The sequence below is a fragment of the Trachurus trachurus genome (assembly GCF_905171665.1).
Source record: "Trachurus trachurus genome assembly, chromosome: 16".
NCBI classification, from domain to species: domain Eukaryota; kingdom Metazoa; phylum Chordata; class Actinopteri; order Carangiformes; family Carangidae; genus Trachurus; species Trachurus trachurus.
This window is the reverse complement of record NC_139902.1, coordinates 597,237-620,927: the sequence shown is the minus strand read 5'-3', so window position 1 is coordinate 620,927 and position 23,691 is coordinate 597,237. Positions and strand designations below refer to the sequence as shown.

The 23,691-nt window shown below is 40.8% G+C and overlaps 1 protein-coding gene across 1 annotated transcript in view; it reads left to right on the top strand.

Moving 5' to 3' along the window:
- Positions 1 to 20,025, top strand: part of cdk14 (cyclin dependent kinase 14) — a 223,986-nt gene extending 203,961 nt beyond the window's left edge. The window contains exon 15 of the mRNA XM_083990071.1: positions 19,499 to 20,025. The gene's annotated coding sequence lies outside the window, so the exon portion shown is untranslated. The remainder of the gene's footprint in view (positions 1 to 19,498) is intronic.
- Positions 20,026 to 23,691: the final 3,666 nt, after the last annotated feature.

The following is a 23,691-nucleotide window of genomic DNA, read 5'->3' as shown; positions in this document are numbered from 1 at the left end:
TGAGCTATCCCTTTAAAAGTTCACTCTGTAGCCTATCTGTTCCCACCTTGTTGACACATGTTCACCCATGTTTCACACCTCTCCCTTCCAGCATCACACACACATCTACTGAAAACATAAACGGTTGAGCTGACAGTGTGTGACCATGTTCATGTGATGAGAAGTCGTCACATATGAGTGTGATATGTAGGTGACATGGTTGTTTCATGTAGATGTGGCCATACTGCTGCTGACCTTTCCATCACTTATTGTGTCCAAACCATCACTGCACAAGCTGAACCACCATCCAACAAAGAAAATGAAATTAATTTTCTTCATTCAGGAATTGAAAATGAAGTGACAGGTATTTTTTTATCCTAATGTTGATTGAATATGGACAGCTGCTCAGTAGCTGGTGTGTGTGTGTCTGAGCTGTTATCAGTGACGGCCCAGTGTACAGTTCCTCTTCCTGCACACTGCACCACTGCTGTGTGGTAATTAGTTTTTTTTAAGTGTAAATGGGATCTCTGGTGGTTTGTCATGGACCATGAGGGATTATTCACTCCTCAGTCCCAGCTCAGTGTGTGTGTGTGTGTGTCTTAGAGCTGTAGGCTTGAAGCAGAATGACTGCTCTAACAGAAGGCACAATTACTGACTGATATTTTTTTCCTTTTTGGAAACCAAAAATATCTTCTAATTGTTTGTGTAAGTAGCCTCAGAGTGACTGGTGGGGGCCCAGCGGGGGGGTTGGAGATGAAGCAGCAGGCAGGAGGAGAAGGGTGCAGCCATATCCTCGTCTTCTGGAAAATCCTCCCATTACATGTTGTTTAGGTCGGGCACTGTTGATATAGTCCAAGTCTTTAGAGTAAATGGCTCCAACTTCAGTGGGAGAAAGTGAAAATATTACATTTAGAAATGCTCATCTTAACAGCCTCAGTGCCAGACCCCATGCCTGGAAAATGAATTATACATATGCTTGATTAACCAGCTGAGTCCCTGCGCTCAATCCCTGAGCAAACACAAGCCTTTTGGAATAAATTAAAGCCTAACATTTCAGTTTCAGCATCAGCAGGAGCTTCTAAATAATTATGTAAATATGAAACAAATTTCCCAAGCAGATTTCCACCTCTGCAATCCTTCTCCATCGTTCTCATGCATACCCTGTAAATTAACTAAACTATGCAGATCGTTATACTTACACAAAATAGGCTAATTAATACACTTGACAATAGTCTTCTCCAGAGGGGGTGGTGCTGAACTAAATCTTCATCACACAGAATTGTAAACCGGAGGCCAAACAGCAGCAGCGCGTTGAACTTATCTCCTGCAGAAACCATGTAAGGACAAAAGATGAAGAATTTATAAAAGAATCACATGCCTTAAATTTCCCCTCTTTAATTGTAACAGTGTGTTCCCTGGTACGGTCGGAGGAGGAGGAGGAGGTCAGATACAAGCAGCCAGGATCTGGATGGAGAGCAGCTTTTTCAGCCTCTCATTTGGTTGTTTTTGTGTTTGCCTGTGTTTCTATCTGTAACCGAGAGGAACACAGAGCTCATTATCCAAACCAGTGGTCCTTCAAATTACAGTCCCTACCCTTCCAAATCATTCCAAACACCCCACAACAGCCAGCCCCGAGGCCGGCACCGAGGCCAGCACCGAGGGCTGAGCCCTGCCAGTGCTGCTCTCTGCTCTCCATAGCTCTGTGTCTGTGTCAGTGCTGCAATTGAATATGGATTATGGAATGTACAGCTGGTGAGGAGGAGGAGGGGTAGGCTGCCTAATTACATAGCGAGTTATAATGACCATCCCCATCCCATCTCTCTCTCTCCTCTCCTTGAGAAAATCTAATAAGGACAGAACATGAATGTAATGTAAATCCAGTAGCTGTTTTCTGTGGGGAGAACATGTGAGGGTGTTGATGGCAGCATGTTAGAGTGTGCTGTGGTGTTTCCTGCTGGATTACTGACCTTCTCTTACTGAAGAAAAACACCAGTTTTTCAGGGAGATGGTTGTTGAATAGCCAGACCACACCATTTATTGGGCAATGCAAACGTACCGGCCAATAGAATTGTTCCCTGTGTGGATATATTCACGGGCATTCCGGTGCCTCGGTAGCGTGTCTTGCTTTTATTTGTTATTGTTTAGGCTGCTCCAGACCACAGTGTGTCTGAACCCTGTGTGAACTTGGAGGCCATGCAGCGCGCAGCCAGAGAGCCACTATTTGTACAGCTTGTACAGTATAATCCGCTGGACTGAATATGTAAATATATAAGTGAGTGACAAATTGAGTGGGAAGCTGTCACGGTGCCACTGAGTCCCTCTAATAAAGTCTGTTGGAGCAATGAGCATCATTCCTCTGGAAGACACTTCCTCATAGTTGGTTTGTGGAGCTCTAACCCGACCTTTTAAAATGGTGATTTGCTTCTACCTCCCTACATTTCTAATTATACAACATATTGAGCATGCACAGTGCTGCAGACGCCCTATCAGCCCCGTTGGGTGAACACATGTGCAGCTGGTTTCCTTGTAGAAGTGGATGTTTGCACAGAGCCCCAGGTTCACCCACTGATGATGAATTTTAATGCAGGCCCATGTGTGGATGCAGAAACACACACAATGCTACACCAGACGGAAGCAAGTATGCGAATGTATGACAGTCACACGCATGGATTTATGCAGATCTTACTCACATTCACTCCCTCATCCTAAACACCTAAATTTGCTTCATGTGCCGTGGCCCCTCTGTCTCTATTTCCCTATAATCCCATTAGGAAGAGAGAGGAGAATGTACAGAAATAGAATGGTATGTTCAAGCTGATTTTGTCACTAAATGCAGCCGTTTAGGCCTCAATAAAGCAGCTTTCACAGCCACCAACAGCAGCCCCTTCTCTGGGATGGAGTAAGACTAACATGCTTAGAAAGCCTGTTTAGTGTTGGATTCATGCTTGCAGGCCCATGAATGGTAATAATGGAAATGTGGCTGCTGTTGTATATTGTTTACTGAGTTCAGTCTTGATTGAATTTACAGCTCTATAACTGCTGCAGTGGCTCATTTAACCTCGTATTGTTTCAGTCCAGAATCCAGCTTTACACAGTAGTTCTCATAGTTTTTATACAAATAATTAGTGTTTGTGTTGAAAAACAGCTTGTAGATACTATCTCCAGGCAGCCGGACAATACAGAATGTCAGGGTGGCTTTCCAAAGAAACATTCCCTGGAATAAGATATGGGAACCATGTTCCATGGGCAACACCCAGTCTTTTCAGGAGCAGCTATAATTCACAGGAAAGCGACACCACATTTGCCAAAACACCACTGCAATGATCTGATCCTGCACTTGTTGCCTCAAGGTATACAAGGTATACACACACATATATATGTGTATATATGTGTGTGTGTGTGTGTGTATATATATAAATATTTTTTTTAAACATGTTTTTATTTGAAGAAATGAACATTGATCACAGATATTCAACATACAACATTTTTCTTATTTTCTTTCCCCCCACCCATCCCCATCGTGCTGCCAATATGAAAAAATAAATTAAATAAATAAATTAAATAATGAAAATAAACTTGTGAGTGAGAAGCACACCTCAAATGTTATACGAAGAAAGTTACAGGTATGAAAATATATACAAGATTAAAATAATACTGTAATACAAAATAAAGATAAAGAAAAATAAATGAAATAAAAATAAAAAGCAAATAAAAACAAATCAATAAGAGAAAAAGTGGACATCAAGACAGTTAATAGGCTATTTGCCTTTTTAAATTTTTTAATCTTGTGGGAGAACTGCATATATATATATATATATATATATATATATATATATACATACTGTATATATACAGTATGTATACTGTATATATACAGTATATAGCTCAAGAGCTCAAAATGAAGCTACTGGTCTTTTGGCTCTTCAGTTGGCCGTCCACCCAGGCTGCTGGCTGCAGGAAGACTGTTCTCTCCACAGACATCTCAAAGCTTTATGGTACCAAGAAAGCATCATTGTGTTTTAACCCATTCTCATAATAAAAGTGGCAGAAGTTGGACGGCAAAATGTCCACCTTGTCCAGCTGATGCTAGTGCTGACTTGAAGCAAATTAAGCTGGCGATATGAAGATACAAGAACACTGAGCTTGAACACGAGCAGGTCAAAGAAAGGAACCAAAGTGTTTCCACTAAGTAGCTGTAGCTGGGGATAGGACTTTAATCTATTCATGAAATGCAAAATAAGAAGAATTTTGGTGCAGGGTGAAACATTTAGATAATTTTGCTCTTACAGGTTTTGCAGTAGTGGAACTAATGATTATTAGTTCAGCAAAATCAAGAGGGTTTATTCCCATTAAAACAAAAATATGACCCCAGGGAACCAACAGATCTTGATACTTGTTGTGTACAAGTCGAGTGTGTGATTTTCTGGTTTGGAAATTGCTTACTTCTTTTCCAACATGCTGGGTTCTCAGCGCTATAAATTGTCCCTGCACAGCCTGAAAAAGAATTAAACCTCTTGCATTCAGATTTACCAGGCCTTATGAAATATTAACTTGTCTTAATTTGAATTTGCAAAGTCTTCAATTGAGTATAAATATTTGATGATGTTATTTGTTTTCCTCTTGTCAGAATTAGTGAGTTCCTTCAGCAGCACTACAAGTTCTGATCTAAAAAACCACAAGCCTCTAATCCCTGTCTCTATACTCTTTAGACCTTTAGACTGTCTTCTTATCTAGCAAAGATTTACCCAAGTCCCTGTACAGAATGTCCCTCAAATCAATATGTCAGAAGTTAAGAGTCTAATGTTTTACCCTGGAGTAATTTTTAACCTCAGACAAACACGCTCTTGCATAGTTTAGCTAAAAATATGACGGCAGCCAATTAGGTTAATTTGGTTTTCTCTTGTGGAGGGGAAGAACATTGTAAGCATCAGACACATGATGTTTTCTACCAGCACAGACAAAGACTGTTTTGGGATGTTTCCCTCCATATTACCCTCCCACCAAACTTCATGAACCTGTCCTGCAGTGTCCCTTCACATGACTCCTACACCGCTGATATGAGGTCAGCTGCCACTGGGCATGAGGGGATTTCATGTCTAAATGCAGGAAATGTTTTTGACAATGAAAAAGAGATTGAGCAGGGTGGAAAACAGGCTTTTAAAGTCATACAAACCTCTTTTTTGACAATCATTTTCATGACAGATTGACTTTGCTAAAGATTAGGCTAGCTGTAGCGTGGTGTGTGGATGTCCTCGTTGGGAGCCTCAGCTGGGTGAGGGTTTAAGCCTTCCTGTATAAATAGCCTGTCAAAGAGATCAAACTGTGCAGTGTTGATACACAGTCCAGGCTTTAATGTTTTAAATGCTCATAGAAAAGCACTTAATTCTTCCCTAGATGATGTTATGAAGAGCAGGCAGATGCTTTTTTGGAGTGTAGATGGATCAGTCTGAATCAATCTTTGTTCTAGAGCCAAGGCACTGTAACTCAACAGTATTGACTAGGTTGTTTTTAACATTTTGTTTTGTTTTGTTTTTTTGGTAAAGGTTGGTAAATGTCTTCACGTCCTTGCTAGCAAAGGCACTGATCAACCCGTCTCCCATTGGTTCATCAGTGTTTTGCAATGGAAATGGAGATGCGATGTGATCATAGGCTCAGATCCATAATAAAGTCCCTCTGTTCCTCTCAGACAATGAATGAACCATCACTTTTACCATGATTGAATTGACTGATAGGGCAGTGGAGCAGATCCAGAGGTACCACTACCTCCTGAGAACCTGAAACATCCACTTCATTAGATTCACTGATGCTCAGCAGCATCTACTCTGAGGTCAAACCACAACGTTCACCAGATACATACATCCTGTCCTTTTTTATTGCCTTTGCCAAAACCTTGTCCAGTCCAACATTTAGTCCACCCAGGGGCGGAGTGGCCATCGGGACGACCGGGAGAGCTCAAGTGAACCGGCCCACAAGCTGCCCTGCGCGGCCGTGTGGCGTTCATGAGTTAAAACTAATGGATAATCGCACATATCCCCGTGAAAATCTCCAAGCTCTACTTCAATACTCAAAATGGAAGTCCAACCATTATTTATACCACTTCGTGTCTCTCTACATCTCACTCATGGTTGCGATAGTGAATCAGACACTAATCAATCCAGCCTACTAAATGATTTTTGTTTAGCCTCCTATCTTTATCTAATTATTTTTGTTCAGATGTTACAGAACTTTCATGACCACAAATATAAAATAACCAGCAATTTAATTTGTTTGTTTGTTCTTAAATTAATGTAGAATGGCGCAAAGCCTCATGGGAAATGGTAAATGCGTTAGCCTATCACTGTGAAAGTTATCAACCGATGGTGGGCCGGTGCGGTCAGAATTTTCCTGGTAGATTTTGGTGCCCCACTCTGCCCCTGAGTCCACCCATTAGCCAAACCTCCTGACTGCTCATCTTGCACCATCTCCAAGTTAAAAGTTCCAATGCAAAAACTATGTCCATCTAATGGGCAGAATTAGACATTTCCTGTGCACACACTTTTTGGATAATTTCATCACTTTCCATCGCCTATCAAATGTAATAAAGTGGATGGTCATCATCCCCAATTTCCACTTACAAAGAGAAATTTCAAGGACAGACTCAGATCCAGTTCCATAAACCTCGCGATCATGGTAAGGTTCTGGCTAAAAGATCAGCTGTTGTTGGGTCTGGCCAGTCTTTTAATCTTGCAGGACGTGATGAACACTAGCAGAACTTCAGACTTTGTCTTGTTACTGTTTTTCTTGGCACACGTTTTCTGAGAGACACACACCACACACGGATTGTCCTCGCAAACAACCTGAAACAACTGCTGAAGCTGTCGTGGGAATTATGATGAATTTAATAGAGCCTTTTGCCACAGGCTTGGCCAACGCTCAGCTGGCTCAACAAAGCTAACTGCCCTCAAATGAAACACCCGAACATGTAATTAAGTTTCCAAACTGCTTTTCTCTCCCCCAGTTGCCGTCCAAATCAGGATCGGCTTATAACAGAAGGAACTCTGCCATTTTTCATGAAATGACTTTAACATAAACTGATAGTATAGTATTAGAGGCTTTATTTGTGTGGACTATGTGCAAAATTGGATAATATAGCTGGTTTTTGAAACCTGATTCCAGTTAGGATTTGTTTCCAAGTTGGTAAGATCCAGATTTCAGGTCTACAGGCAGTGGATCACTTGCTGAGTCTTGCCTTCACGTTTTCTCTTTAGTTAGTATCTCCTCTCTCTGATACAAATATACAGTATAGAATAACAGCATCCCATAAGCTACAGTAAGTCATTTCCAGAGAAACCATCTAAATAGTACACTAAGTTTTCAAATATCATTCTATAGTCCTCAATCCTATACACACATGTATATATGGGATTAGAACTAAACAACTAGTCCATACTGTTAGGTTGTGTCTTGATGTTGTAATGCAACTTACATAAGCAACCCACAACAATACCAATTAGCTTGTTTCTCATATTTTATATTTCATTCAGTTACAGAATAACATTTGAAGGGATAGTTCACCCAAAATTCAAATTTCACTCATTATCTTCTCACCCTCATGTCGACTAAGAGCTGTGAGAATTTTCAGAGTCCTCCGTCCCTTCTCTGAGTTACGGGGGGGTCCGCGCAGCAGTATTTGTCCATATAATGGTTGTCAATGGATACCAACTTTCTTCGTCCAAAAAGACACACCAAAAAACATCCAAATACCTCCATACTGCTCGTCTGTAATGTCCCTCTTGTATTGAAGCCCCAACATGAGAAATTGTTCCGCCGGTCAGCACTGACACAGGAAGAGCAGTGAACTGAGACACTGGGAGCTTCCGCTACAAACAAGCTTAAAACATAGACTTATTTAATTTTTTTCGGAACAATTTCTCATGCCGGGGCTTCAATACAAGAGGGACATTACAGACGAGCACTATGGAGGTATTTGGATGTTTTTTGGTGTGTCTTCTTGGACGAAGAAAGTTGGTATCCATGGACAAATACTGCTGCGCAGACCCCCCCGTAACTCAGAGAAGGGACGGAGGACTCTGAAAATTCTCACAGCTCTTAGTTGACATGAGGGTGAGTAGATAATGAGTGAAATTTGAATTTTGGGTGAACTATCCCTTTAAAAGATCTATTATCTGTGATAGATACTGAGTTGTTGTCAGTGGGCTTTGAAATAAAAGTCTGGAGAGAAGTGCACTGCAGTTTTCCTCCAACACCACCATCTTCCAGAGATAGGTGGGGAAGGGGTGGGGGGGGGGGGGGGGGGGGGGGGGGGGGGGGGGGGGGTGGGGGGGGGGTTAAGGTGGTGTCAGCCGACTGACTCTCTGTGTTGTCAACATAGTCTTACAGAGAGAAGCAAACACACCCAGACTGCAACAGGACAGCAGCTCCACTGCTCAGATAACACACAGCACAGAGCCTTGGACTGAAACATAAGCCCACACCTTTCATTAAAGCTGCATTGTACTGAGGCTGATTTACACTGTGCTGAGAATGCCCTCCCTACAGAGACAAACGTTCCCATGCTGCGCTGTGTACCAGAGAAGGATCAAAACACACAGCTAAACACTCTGCATTAGCCCATAAGAAAAAGTTTCTGTTTCTATACAACCTGCTTTTTCCCAGCTGTAATATCCAGCTCAGTTTCCATGCTCTCCTGACCCCTCCCCCCCACCCCCCACCCACACACACACCACCCACACACACACACACACACACACTCTGACTCAAACAACAGGGTATTGCCTTAATCTTTTTATTAACATGTTCTTAACGGGATAGTTCAACATTTTGGCCCATTGCCATAATCCCTATAGTTTTAGGAGTACCGTTTTTAGAACGGTGGAGCAGAGCCGTGAGCTGCTCAGAGCTACGCTACGGAGGCTCATGGGATTTCTTGGTTTCCCTCATCAAACTCATCAAATACACAATCCAACAACTCCACAACGCTCTGGTGGACAAGTTGTGACCTGCACATTCACCACGCTATGAGATAATAACACAACGTTACCAGACAGAGTTGTTTTCAAGACAAATGCAGAGACTTCTTGCCGAAAAACTGCCCCTGACAGGAACGTGCATCAGTGGTTTTGCATGAACTTTCCGTTATTATCTCATAGTGTGGTGAATGTGCAGCTCACAACTTGTCCACCAGAGCGTTGCGGAGTTGTTGGATTGTGTATTTGATGAGTTTGATGAGGGAAACCAAGAAATCCCATGAGCCTCTAGCGTAGCTCTAAGCCACATGTGTCAATCTCAAGGCCCGCGAGTGCTTAATTCATATGTCCTCCTGTGTAACTTCTTGCTGTGAAATGAATGACTGATATGACTGCATGTGTCAGCAAGCTCCCATAAGTTGACGTCATAGAAGCTAAAAAATATATATTAATCGATAGTAGCCTATTTATCAGTCAAAGTTCTTGATATTGGTTGATGGTTAATCATGTGCATCATTTATTAAAAATGATGGAAAGCTGCAGATGGAGTCATTAGAAATGAATGCAACTGATTTTTTAATTTTTTATTTAATGATTAATGTTGTTTTATATGCAATAACTTACAGGCTTTGTTAGTTTTAGGTTCAATACTGTATGTGCTAATTGGTAATTTCAATAAGTTCTCAATAAACAACAACCAGTCCCACCCTCGACTTGTACCAATTTATAAATTCTGGCAGCATATTTGAGTTTGGCACCCCTGCTCTAAACAGCTCATGGCTCTGCTCCGCCATTCTAAAAACAGTTTGCACAGACAATTAAAGGTAACGAACCTACTGCTATGACTATAGGGATTATGGCAATGGGCCAATTTACCAAAAATTTTGAACTATCCCTTTAAGGTGTTGCTGGTTTGTAGATGCTGCAGAAATGACCCTAGCAGGAACACCTGGGTGAGAGTGGCAGGTGACTCCTCTGCTGTAGATTTTCCTCCTCATCCTCTGTCTTTAAATCTCTAACTTTTCACTTTACAAATGCACTTCTCCTTTATTTTTGCTTTCCCCGTCACATCCTAACTCTGTATTCCTTCTAATCTGCATGCTCCACCCTCTCCACAGTGTTTCCATCACCTTACATAAACTCCAGTGAGGGGGAAGTCAGCCAGGGCTCAGACAAGAAAAACATAACCCTAACCCCCCCCCAAGTAAGGATTTATGGAGTGGGAAACTGGCGAACCCAAAGCAAATGGGTGTGTTTGAAAGCTGGTGGACGAGAACATTTCCACTCTTTGACCCTCGGTGTGCACTCATTACTCCTCACAACAGAACAGGGCTGAGCTGAGGGATGGTGCAGATTACGCTTTAACTACACTCGGAGTGAGATTGTAACTCACTATGTTTTTTAAAGTGGGTCATAATGTCACTGCAGATCAGCGCTCTGGGGCTGAAGGGGAATGTCAGAACCTCGTCTACCCTGCCAGCAACACAGATCTGTAGGAATCACTCAACACTCTGACTTTTATGGGAGAATTCCTGCAGAAAATACACATTTCATATAGATGTCATCTATGATGTGAGTCCAACCAGCAGAAAGTCTGGTTCAGGAGCCAAGTGTTGGACTGGAGGAGGACATTTCACACAGGACAATGCAACAAGGAGAGAGATTCACATTCTCCTTCGTGGATTCATCATTAGTCTCTGCTTTTTCTCACATAGTGGTCAGTAATTATTGGAATTACAAGACCTCGGTTCTCAAACTTTATCACATCAAGGTCCCAATTTGGTGAGATTTTTGCTCGTAGATGTTTTTCATCACAGAAACACAGAACAGTCACACAGCCTCAAAGATCTCTGTTCTTTGAGAACCACTGTACTAGACAATGTAGCAGTGACCCGTTCTATCAAAATGAGTCGGATGTCGCAACGTTCTATTTTTAGATAATCAGCTGATAATTTGGAAAACCCATAGCAAAAAAAAAAAAAAAAATGTACCCTAATTTCAAAGCAATGACATTCAAAAACAATCTCCCAAAGTTTCACAGTCCAGATAATTGAGAAAAGGCACGTAAATGACGATTAAAGTTGACTTGCAAATTAAACCCTCTGAAAATGAGCGTTGCTTCGGTGCAAAACATGAAATATCTTCTGAACCGTTCATGATAGAGACGAGCTGCAAACTGCATCTGAATTGCGGGATTCTCCGCTTTCCGACGGTCATTGAATGGTGCATCTATGACAACAAGGGGCCGTATAGGGTGCGTGTAATCACGTGGTACAGGAACAGATGCCAGAGTCACTGGGAAAAACTTTAACTGCAATTTTCTCAGGTTTTAGAACAGAATAAGAGAGTGAAAGATCGTAATTCAAATGGCCACATCTCGAAAACCATCAAATGTATGACTTTGACTATGGTATCATTTTAAAGCTTATTTTCTAATCTTTCCATTGGCACCAAAATCTCAACTTTGAAATTTGGGTCACTGTGACTCATTTTGATGGATCAGGTCACATGTTACCTGTCAAAGTATCAGATCCCTGCACATCACATCAAAGATTTAGAGACATAAATGTTACAAATTAAGTAATCTATTGTCAGAAACAAACAAGAAAACAACGTGGCCCATTTTTCTCTTTAGACAAATTAGGGTTAATGAGGACAGGACGACGGTCTAATTTTAGTATCAGTATCATGACAACAGCAGCAGGAATCTGTGCTCATCTTACACCTGCACTAGGACTTTCACAGCTGCAAACTCTGCTGAGTTAGTGCTTATGTGTTGAATGTATGGCTGTGGATGTGCAGAGTTGATGTGGCTGTGCAGAGTTGGTTGGGTGGTTCCAGATATTAACTGCTGACTGTGGAGAAACAGAGAGAGATCTGCCAGGACATGGAGTAATAGGAAACACATGAATAACAGCATAGTGTAGGCTGTCTGCTACAGAACAGTGTGTGTGTGTGTGTGTGTGTGTGTGTGTGTGTGTGTGTGTGTGTGTGTGTGTGTGTGTGTGTGTGTGTGTCTGTGTGCGTGTGTGCATGTGTGTTTACATTTGCGTTAAAGACTCATATTCAGAAACTCTGGCCCAAGAAGAAAGTGTGTGTGTGTGTGCGTGTCAGAGGAGAGAAGTGGCAGGTCTGAGAGCTGTGGAGCTGACTGTTCATGTTCCCTCTCCGTGCTGCCTGGATGTGGAACATAGAGGGAGGAGCAGCTCTGTCATGACAGTTGGTCAAACGTAATCACCCTGAGTTATCGTAGCGACTCTGACATCTTAAATCCAAACACAATATTGCAGCCAGCCTTGAAAAAGCAAATCAGAGTCAGTCATGTAGCTGATGTTAACCCAGCATGTGCAGCGCGAGGCGAAGGCGGCCTACTGCGCTGCTGTTCAAAAAACGCCGCGTTAAGGCTGTGAGCCGTGAGTGTGAAGCTAAAACAACTTTCCCAGCTAAAGTGGCTGAAGTGGAGGTCAGTGAGCAGAGCCCCCCCCCCCCCCCCCCCCCCCCCCACCACCACCACTCTCCTCTTACTACAATGGAATTATCCATCCACCATTGGTTCTGACCCTCTAGTCTACTATTTCGATAGATAGATAGATAGATAGATAGATAGATAGATAGATAGATAGATAGATAGATAGATAGATAGATAGATAGATAGATAGATAGATAGATAGATAGATAGATAGATAGAAAGAAAATTTATGAAAACACAATAAAAATTGTATTTCATTTCTTAAAAGTATATGAATGAATGTATTTTTATTTTCGAACATGTATAAAAAAATATATGTAACTATTTGTACATACAAAATAAAGAAAAATAAAATAAAAATAGAGCCAAGACATAACAAAACACAGCATATTGTTCGAAAAAGGAGTAGGAAGAAGTAAGAAACTTTTTAATTTCCCACCCTTTTTTAACTATTCTTCAGTTTGTAACTACTACATAATACATAATACCTATATAAATATATACCATATACTATATACACACATAATAATTATATCAATCCTAAATAATATAATACACCTATATAAATATATACCCTAAATACACATCATAAATATCTGTATAAATATATAATTCCAAATTAGTGGTGCTTATATTTCAAAGTGATATCTGCAAAGCAGCTGCAAATACAACATCTGATATATGACATAAAAAATGTGTTGGTGACGTAGACTTGCAGTCTTCTAAAGATCAGCTAAAACATCAAAAGATGAAGTTATGAGAAATATTATTTCTGAATAGATATTTGCTTGTTGATGAAGTTGCATTTCTAAATGTCTCCATCCTTCTGTTGTCTCGTTCCTCTCTGTGTCACTGGGCTGTTAGAGACTTTCTACAGGGTTTAGTGCGAGCACTAGAGCCCCAGAGCCAGGAGCAAATCCAGACTGGATTACCTGAGAATCCAGAGCAAACAAGGTGCTCTCCTTGTCAAATAAACCTAAGCAGCCTATTTGTTAATGGCTTTTTATCAAACACTTAGTGAGTATTGTAGGAAATCCAAAAGGCCAACAAGCGGTGTCAGATCTCTGGAAACGGTCAGCTGTAGCGTTTAATGACCTCCCTGCTCCTGTTAATGAGGAGTTTACTGTAGAGACAGTACACACCTGGTCACAGCTCACTGGAGACGCTGTTTATTAAGTCCACTTCTAGAGGAAGGTTTGGATTTCCTACAGGTAAAAACATTGATGCTATTTTTCTTCCTTAAAGGACAATTCCAGGGAAATTCAACTCGGGGCTGTATTTTCCTAACATTTTAGGTCTAAAAGAAGGAATCTGAAGATTTTCAGTTTAATTGCTCCTGTTTTGCGGTGGTTGTGTCTGTCCCCGCATCGCCACGGCAGCGATGAATGGGAGCGGATGCAAGTTCCGCAGCGTAGCTTTCCCACTGCACCTGAACACACCGAGCACGGCAACTTGGGTCTCGCGCGAGACTCTGGGAGACTTTGAATTAGATCTAGTTTTACAAACATGCCGGCTTGCTTGAAGTAAATAAACTTCTGGGTGCATGTTTGAGTCGCCATCTGACGCTGTCTGTGGAAAAAAAAATTGCGGCTTTGAGGGCTGGAAACAGCCTAAGCAGTAGAACTTCAATCTGCTCCATTCATCGCTGCTATGGCGATGCGGGGACAGATGCAGCTACCGCAAAACAGGAGCAATTGAACTGAAAATCTTCGGATTGCTTCTTTTAGACCTAAAATGTTAGGAAAATACACCCCAGAGTTGAATTTGCCCGGAATTGTCCTTTAACATGTCTTCTTTCAGAATAGTAGAAAGAAATGGTAGAAGATCCACCCAAGGTTTTTATTTCACTTCATTTTGTCTTTTTGTCATTTCCTTTGTATCAGCAACAAGTACGATTGACAATTAACAATCTATGGCATTTTCCAATACAAGTCTTTAAAGGCTGTTTTCTCTAAATGAGTTCTTCCTCAGACTCTGAGCTAGAAATCTCCACTTCAGCAGCACTTACAGACACCAAAGCTTCCAGTTTTATTCCTGTCTATATTCTAAAGGTTTTTACAGAGGGGATTGTTGATATGTCATTCACAGTCTGATTTATACAACATTTTATTACTAAAAAATTTTTTGGTGACAGTATTTTCTCATTTACAGAGTGATAAAAAGAGATATCCAAAATCCTCCTCTGTAAAAACTTCTGACTCTAATATGTCAACAAAATAAAACAAAAATTTTGAAAGTGGTTTTATCCATTGTTCAGATTTTGGTTCTGGAAATGTATGCAAATTAGCGCGTATTTTATTAGATATTGCCTCATTTACATATTTAAACGTAAAATTTGACAAAACTTGTAACACAAAAAAATTGTCTTAATGTAAGTAATAAACTTGGGAAGTTATGGTGATATCTGTAGTGTCTCACCTTAAAGGGATAGTTCAACATTTTGGCAAATAGGCCCATTGCCATAATCGCTATAGTCATAGCAGTAGGTTCATTACCTTTAATTGTCGGTGTAAGCTGTTTTTAGAACGGTGGAGCAGAGCCGTGAGCTGCTCAGAGCTATGCTACGGAGGCTAAAGGAATTTCTTGGTTTCCCTCATCAAACTCATCAAATACAAAATCCCAAAACTCCAAAACGCTTTCGTGGACAAGTTGTGACCTGCACAATCACCACGCTATGAGATAATAATGGAACGTTATGAAACTGAGCCGTTTTTGAGGTAAATACAGGGTAAATACAGAGTCTGCTTGCTGAAAAACTGTCCCTGAACGCGCATCAGCGGTTTTGCATGAATTTCCCTCTAAAACAACTCTGTCTGGTAACGTTGTGTTATTATCTCATAGCGTGGTGAATGTGCAGGTCACAACTTGTCCACCAGAGCATTTTTGAGTTGTTGGATTGTGTATTTGATGAGTTTGATGAGGGAAACCAAGAAATTCCCTTAGCCTCCATAGCATAGCTCTGAGCAGCCTGCCGCTCCGCTCCGCTGTTCTAAAAATAGCTTACACCGAACCTACTGCTATGACTATAGCGATTATGGCAATGGGCCAATTTGCCAAAATGTTGAACTATCCCTTTAAAAAAATATGGAAAACAATTATGTAAATTAGATCCAGCTACTGTTTGTATCTGCATACAGGGCTGTTACAAAAGAGCTAATAGTAGCTCCTGATTGAGGGTGTTCAGTGAGTGATATGTAATATAAGGATCAGACAGGACAGCTGCAGTCCACCACCTTCCACCACCACAGATCCTGACAGCTCTGCTGGCTGGAAAGACAATGTGACAGAAACAGGATTTCACCTTCCTCAAACTGAACAGTTACTGATCTACTGTCTGCACAGCTGTCTGCAGAGCTCATGTCGCCCATCTGGGGCTTATTAATGTTTCCACCAGTGTTGCTCCTGATAGCGATCGCTCTTTGATCGGTCAGAAAACAGGGAGAGATGTGTGTCTGGGTGTCTGCTTGAAGAAAAGAGCTGATTTATAATAGATAGATGACTGAAACTGGAGCACGTCCACCGGTCAGCATCCTGAATGTTATTTCATTCTGTTCTTCTCTGTCTCACCGTCCTCGTGCACATCAGTGTTTTGCATCAAAGCACAAAGTTGAGGAAGAGAGAAATCTTGGTTTAGTGATTTAGTGAATTATTGAACCAAACAGTAAAAGGCATGACTGGAAAACACAGTGGAGAACAGTTGGACTGAGGAAGGAGACATTCTTTTCTGAAGACAATCATGTGCATCATCAAGAAGTAGTTGTTTTTTAATATTAAAAAAGTTTTGAACTGAAGCTTTTTCTGTCTTTCAGATAGTAGATTAGAACACAATCATAATCAATTTATTTATAAATAATTTATTCTGTGCTGTACAACATTAAGGTTGGCTGTAAATATAATAACAGTTTTCATCAGTAGCACAGAGCAGTAAATTACAGTGTCGTCTGCATATAAGTGGACATTTTTAATCTATATGAATGTAAAAAATAAAATAAAAAAAGGACAGAATTAAAAGAAATGTGTATTTGTAGCATTTTACTGGACTTGAATTTTTGTTCATAACACTGTCAGCAAGCTTCAACACAAAGACCAGACCAGAGACATATACATGTATAAAACACCTCCTGAAGGTTTAATATCATTGTAATAAATCTGTTCATTTTTGAAATTGTTGTCAAAACACATGCAACTGAGAATCAAATGCAACCGTTGTTGCATCGTGCTATAGCAGATGGTTGTGTTGCTTTTCTTAGCACGGTTACTTTTCTATTGTTGTGTATCTGCTCAGTCTCAAGACACCGCATTTTAAGGATTTTGTTGTCTTTTTTGAGGGGGAGGGGGGTGAGTCTGGCTCTGTCAAAGGACGACCAGCAGCTGGCCACGCCTGCTAAATCCTCCTCACAAAACCCACCCACCAGCTCCATCTGCTTTCCAAGTGGAATCCCCTGACAAACACACACACACACACACACACACACACACACACACACACACACACACACACACACACATACACACGGTGGAAACCTACATCTTTTGGTAGCAACATCACATCCCATAAAAACTGTGAAATCCTTGTTAGCTTTTGTGCTGTATAACAGTGTAGATAGTTAGTGTATCTCCTCACACACACACACACACACACACACACACACACACACACTGCTGCTCTGCTACAGTGACCTTGTCCTTGACCTTGATAGTGAGTTGACGCTGTGGTCCTTCACAGGAACGGTGTTATGTGTATCATGAAGATCTATGACTTTACACATTATGGCAACTGGTTTTGATATTTGAGCCAAGACATCATTTCTATGTGATTTATTTCATAAATGATAGTTTCATATCAGTCACTGTTCCTTTTTCCTCACTAGGAGTTTATCTTCTTCATTTCAATCTGTTTTAATCTCCTCAAACAAACCTTTTGACCTTTTCGGTTCTTTTTTCACTGCATCTAAAAGTTATCATCTGCACATACAGTAGTGTTTAGATATAGATATATAATGAACAACAGTGGTCCCAATGCTGGACACTGTGTATCTGTGGACTATAATAACTCTGATGCATAAATTTGTCTTGATATCAGCTCTGGCTTTTTTTAGCTGCACATTAATTTTCTCTTCTTCTTTTCCTACCAGCTCTGACATGCATTCTGTTTTTATAATGAAGTCATCATCAGGTCTTCTCTAGAATATTTTTTCCAGTCATTTTGAGAAGTGGGGGGGCAAGGGAACAGACCTGTAGGTTGAGAGACTTTGACTTGTAGTTTTAGTTTGAACCACAGACACATGTGTCTGTGGAGTCCTCTCTCTGACCTGTTCTTCATAAACACAGCTGACTCATTATACAATGTTCATCATTCCTCCTGCTTCAGATTTCACCTTGGGTTCACAATCCAGCTGCACATGTACATGGATGTATGCACACACACACAGATCCTGTAGCTACAGCAGCAGCAGATCAATGAGATGCTCGTCATCCATCACTTTAGATTTGTGCTGCGTGCAGAGCTGCTTCCACTGGGACAGAAGGAGGGAGACGGAATATGAAGCAGTGGTAGAAGAGAGGAGATGCATTATTCATCAATCCACAGTTCCCTCCTTCTTCCTTTACTCCTCCTTCTTTCTGCTCACTCCTCCCCTCATTCCCCTGCTTCTTCCTCTCCTCCTCCCTGTCCTCTACCCAGCTATTCCTTTTATCCTTCTCTCTCCCAACTCCATCCTCATCTTTACCTTCCCATTCCTCCACTCTGTCTGTGCTTCTATCTGCTGTACATTTATTACAAGTTGTGATACCAGATTGTGGAAAATCCTGCACTCAAGATTCAAAGCGAAAGCTGCAAAATGTTTTCATCTACAAAGAGCAAAAGTTCTTGTTAGTCGCACTTTAGAAGAATGTATTTGTACTATATCCATGAATTTTTATAATCATTTGTGCTTTATTACTTTGATGTTACAGATAGAGGTGGAGCTCATTTCAGTGACTTGATGCAAATAAACCTGCCTTGCCTGCTGAAAAACATAACAATAACATAAAAATAGAATTTAATATTGTTATTATTTTATATATTGTATCCTAAATAGTCACTTATTCCGTTAACTGGACATGAGAGCAAAACATCATGGGGTGTAATGATTATCAGCACTGTAACTAATGTTCTAGTACATCATCAAGTCATTTTTTTTTTTTTTATACTTTCTTTTTATTGTTTTTCTTTAGCAGTGCATAAACATTGGGGCGGCAGTGGCTCAGGTGGTAGAGCGGGTCGTCCAATGATCAGAGGGTTGGCGGTTTGAATCCGCTCTGTCCCGGTTGCTGCCGTAGTGTCCTTGGGCAAGACACCTTACCCACCTTGCTCCTGATGGGTCGTGGTTAGCGCCTTGCATGGCAGCTTCCGCCATCAGTGTGTGAATGTGTGTGAATGGGTGAATGCGATGTACTGTAAAGCACTTTGGGTATCGTTAAGGTATAGTAAAGCGCTATATAAATACAGACCATTTACCATTATACAAGGGGGAAGGGGGTGGGGTGAAACAAATAAAAAAACAAAAATGTGAAAAAGAACATGTTGGATCACCATGCTTCTACAGTTTGATCCTTTTTCAATGTCAATGTGATGGTCCTTGTCCTGTCGTTTTTATGTATTCAGTCCATTTCTCCCACTTCCGGCAGCATTGATCCTCTTGAGTCCTTATTTTATAAGTCAGTTGTTCCATAATATGTATTTCCTCCATAACTTTCAACCAATCTTCCTGTGACAGTGGGTCTGTCTTGTACCATTTTCTTGTAATTGCCTTTTTACAGGCCACTAACATAATTTTCAATATGTATCTATCATCTTTCAACACAACATTTTCCGTAATGACACCAAGATATAATAATGTACAAGACTTGGATACACCATAACCCAAAATTCTGCCTATAACCAAATGAACATCTTCCTGGAATTGTGTGATTTCATCAAGTCATGTTATTGTAGAGCAGCATCAGCCAGCTGTTGGTTTCCAGCTGCAGGGACATGATGTTACATTGCTGAATGTCTGGATTGTTACTGACAGGTTGTGTTTTTTCTCTTTGTGTGTTTCAGGTGGCTGTTGTAAAAAAAAAAAAAAAAGAAGAAGAAGAAGATGCTGAGCTTGAGGATCCAGACAAATGAAAGAGCCACAGTTCTCTTTATTTATTACCTTCAAGATACGTGTGTGTGCGTACGTGTGTGTGCTGTGCATGCGTGTGCGTGCGTGCGTGTGCGTATGTGTGTGTGAGAGAGAGCGATTATGAGGGGTGTGTAAGATTTCAGTCTATCATTTGCAAATTTTGTTTACTTTTTATAAGGTTCCAATAACTCATATATCATTGTCACAGTATAAACAAAAGGACTTTTATTGGTACATATTGTGTCTTGTGTTCGTAACTAGCCTCCTATTTAAGAATGTATATTTGTATGTATCTAGAAACTATATAATGGACAGTTTTAATATTACTTCACCACTCACCACTTTTCTGCTCAGCCAGGACACGCAACAAACACACATCTGTACGAGCAAAGACACATCGATGACACAAAAACACTCCAGTCAGCTCAGAGGAGCGGGATTTTCTTTTTAATGAGGTTAATTTGTGGAACTGCAAACATCAATAATAATAATAATAATAATGGAGGGCTCTCCGGTGGTGGGACATATCCTCTTGGTGCTTGCTGCAGCTGTTGAGAAGTGGCTCATTTGCATCTGCTTTACAGGTTGAAGCTATGATAGTGATAATAACTGGGACATGGCAGCAGCTGACTGACTGTGGTGTTTGTCAGGCGACTGTCACCATTTTCATATCAGAGTTAACAAGTAAAGTGCACATCTAGTATCTTAGCAGTAAATAGTAGCTAGTAGTTCTTAATGAAGTCAGCTGTTTCTCTTTATTTGCCAGTGGCCTGGACAGGTTAGAATCACATGTTTGAACATTAGCAAAGGAAATGTGTTTTTCCCGGCCTGGTTTTGTAGCTTTGACCATCATTCCCATCAGGTATCAAAACTTTGACATGTCACATCGCTGAGATGAAGGGCAACATGTAAAACCAGGCTGTAACATGCACAGAAACTCCTTTATGTTCACATGTTATCTCAACTTCCTGTACCTGCTTCCTACACGATGTTCCTTCTTTGTCAAGGCTCACAGAACCGTTTACAGGCATCTTTACAGAAACACTATTCCTGTTTGAGCCTTGCTGCCGTTTCCCTCCCAGTGGCCATCGCAGGTACTGCAGGAAAACACCAAGACACCACTGCTGTACCTTGTTGAATAGAAATATAAAACAGACTCCATTGTCAAAGATAGGAGTTGCAGATGATGATGATTCTTTGTACAGTAAGTTTTTAAATCATGAGTAGATTATTCTGTCAAACCTTTAAACCAGAAAAGCTTTGTCATTCTGGTAACATCGTCTCAGTTTCAAGTCCTTGGCCACTGGGCTGCATGTTCACACAACGCTTAATGACACATGCATGAATCAACCTCCACTGACATTAACATTTTCTTACTGGAATGTTTCTTCATCTGTTGGAGTGATGGCCAAAATTGCAAGATAGTAGTAATAAGAATTCCCCTTTAAATGTCCAAAGGACCTCCATGATGGAACCAGATGTGGCTGATGCGACTTGTGTGTTGCATCTGACACAAATGATGCGATGTTGACGGTGCACACGCACCACAACAGGGGGACAGCAGCAACCGGTGTGCAGAGGAACATAGTTGCAATAGTGTAATGGACAACAGCTGTAAGCGAGTGTGTGTATGTGTGAGTGTGAGTGTATCGAACACGGGCAATAGCTAAGCATTGGTGCTTCCATCCATGTAAATGAGCTAATGTACAAAAGGTGAAAACAGTAAGGCAATAGGCTGCGTGGCCATGACAATCCTCCTTCCTGGCCACAATCAGCTGATGTGTGTCAACAACTGCAGCTTTCTGTTCAGTCCATCAGGCAGATGTCCAATCTGTGGCTTTTCATCTAATGAATTGGGCAACTGTAGGGATAAGTGCTGTGCTGTGCTGTGTGTGTGTGTGTGTGTGTCTGTGTGTGATTTAGGTGGTGAATAACTTTGATCAGCCCCTCCACCACCACCAACACGATGCCCCTCTGCATCCTACATGTTGTACGTGTTTGAAGCTGTCTCTGACACCATGACAGTGGTTTATGATGTTACATCTGCAGAGATGTTTATACTGTTTTCTTTTGATGTTTTGTGTGAATATTATCTGAATATCTCAGCTTAGACATATTATGTTAATAATTGTGAAGTACTATCAACACAATAGCTTCCTCTTTGATATCAACTGAAACTATAATATTGGCCCGACACTGTTGATCAGCTAATGAGACAAGGCTGCAACTGTAAAACCACTGAGCATCGGGAACTGTGGACACTTATATTGCTGCACACTAAGGTTGCAAAGGGGTGGAAAATTTCCAGTAAATTTCCGGTAAATTTCCAGAACCTTTCCATGGGAAGTTAAGCTGGGGAATTTTGGAGATATTCCAAATTGGAAACTTTCCATGGGAATTATGGGAATTTATAGCAATTATTGGGAATTTATGGGAATTAACTGGAAATTGAGGGTAATGTAAACAAACATGTATCATATCCCAACATAAATGTAAATGTTGTTTTGTCATACGCAGACATCCATGCAAAATAATACAATTAAAAAATATGACATTTCAACAGATTTATTTGTGAGTAGAACTTTATTAAGTTTTAATTCTTGTATGAACAATCAATTATTTTACTGAACAACAAAAACATGAATTTTGAGTAAAATATTACTAATTATTTATTAATGGCCAACCTTCAATTTTGTAAATTTCGGATTTATTCCCATTTATTCCCATATATTCCCGTTAATTCACATGGAAACTTTGAAAATTCCCAGGATTTTGCAACCCTACTACACACACACACACACACACGTATATAGATGTCTTGCCTGTATGTGGTCCTATCAGCTCCAGTAGGCCCTCCTCGCCTCCCTGCAGCTGACATTTGCTTTGTAGTTTGTCACGTTCTCAGAAGGGTTTCTATGATGTCATCGTTCCTCTGCTCCATTCCCATCAGGAAGTGACACTTTCATAGAATGACTGCACTGTAAGCACGTCTCTGCTGAAATACATCTGGTCTTAGGTTTCAGCAGTCTGGGTCAGACAGGTTAAATCTTTATCTTCATCTGCATGTACTAAAGCTGTCGCCGTGGTGACGCTCCTTTCTGCCAGAGCAGTGTGGGTCTGTGTGGCGGCTGAAGAGGGAAGCAGGCAGATGCTGATGTCTGGCTCTGAACAGTATAATATACTGTAGATGTAAACTCAACACCTGGGTGAACTTCTCACCCCTCTTCCATCTTTCATAGTGCACAACAACAGTTGTCATCTGCCCAGCACAGAGCTGTTACACCAGAAACATTGCAGCTACTCAACCTTTGACTTTCCCCACATTTCTAAACATTTTTTTTCTAAAAGGGTGTATATAACATTGTGAGTTTTTGTTTGCATCTTTTTTTCCCCTGTAACGGCCAAAAACTAAAACACTTTGACTTGACTAATTGGACACAGGCAGGACACACTAAACTGAGGTTGAATTAGCAACATGTAGCTACAGTATGAAATGAAGCTAAGAGATATCCTTTCACCCTGACTTGCAGAAATAAACATAATCGGCATATAGCCATGTATTTTTCAAAATTACCGGAAGGAAACTTGGCTATAGATTTTTTTTATTAGTCTTCCCATAGAACAGTGGCTGTGGATTTTGCCCACTATCTTCTACAGTGTAGTTGCTTCATGAGGGGATGACTTCTTCATCACATTGAACCATAACATCAAGCAATATGGCACAAAATCCAAACCTACTGTTAAAGAAAAAGGAAGGAATTTAAGTTTGTTGTTTGGCTTTAAAAAGCAAAGTGGCTGTGGGCAACAACACGAAATCATCATGTGCTAAAACCTCCCCAATGTTGTTTGGAAAATGCACTTTAACAAAAAAAAAAGTAAAGCATTACATTCCAGCGTGCATGGTCACTTTTATGCACTTGTATCCTACTCTGCCTGATACAGTGCAGAACAATATGGCCCCCGGTTTGAACATTTAAAACAGAGTGAGGAGAATTTGTAGAAATGCTGTACTTGAAGTTAGTTATCTTGTGGCTTTTCAGTGTCATCCCCCCGCTGTGATTGTACAGCAGGAAGAAAAAAAAATGGGGGTGGGTGGGTAATGCCAGTAAAGCGGCATGACAGAAGA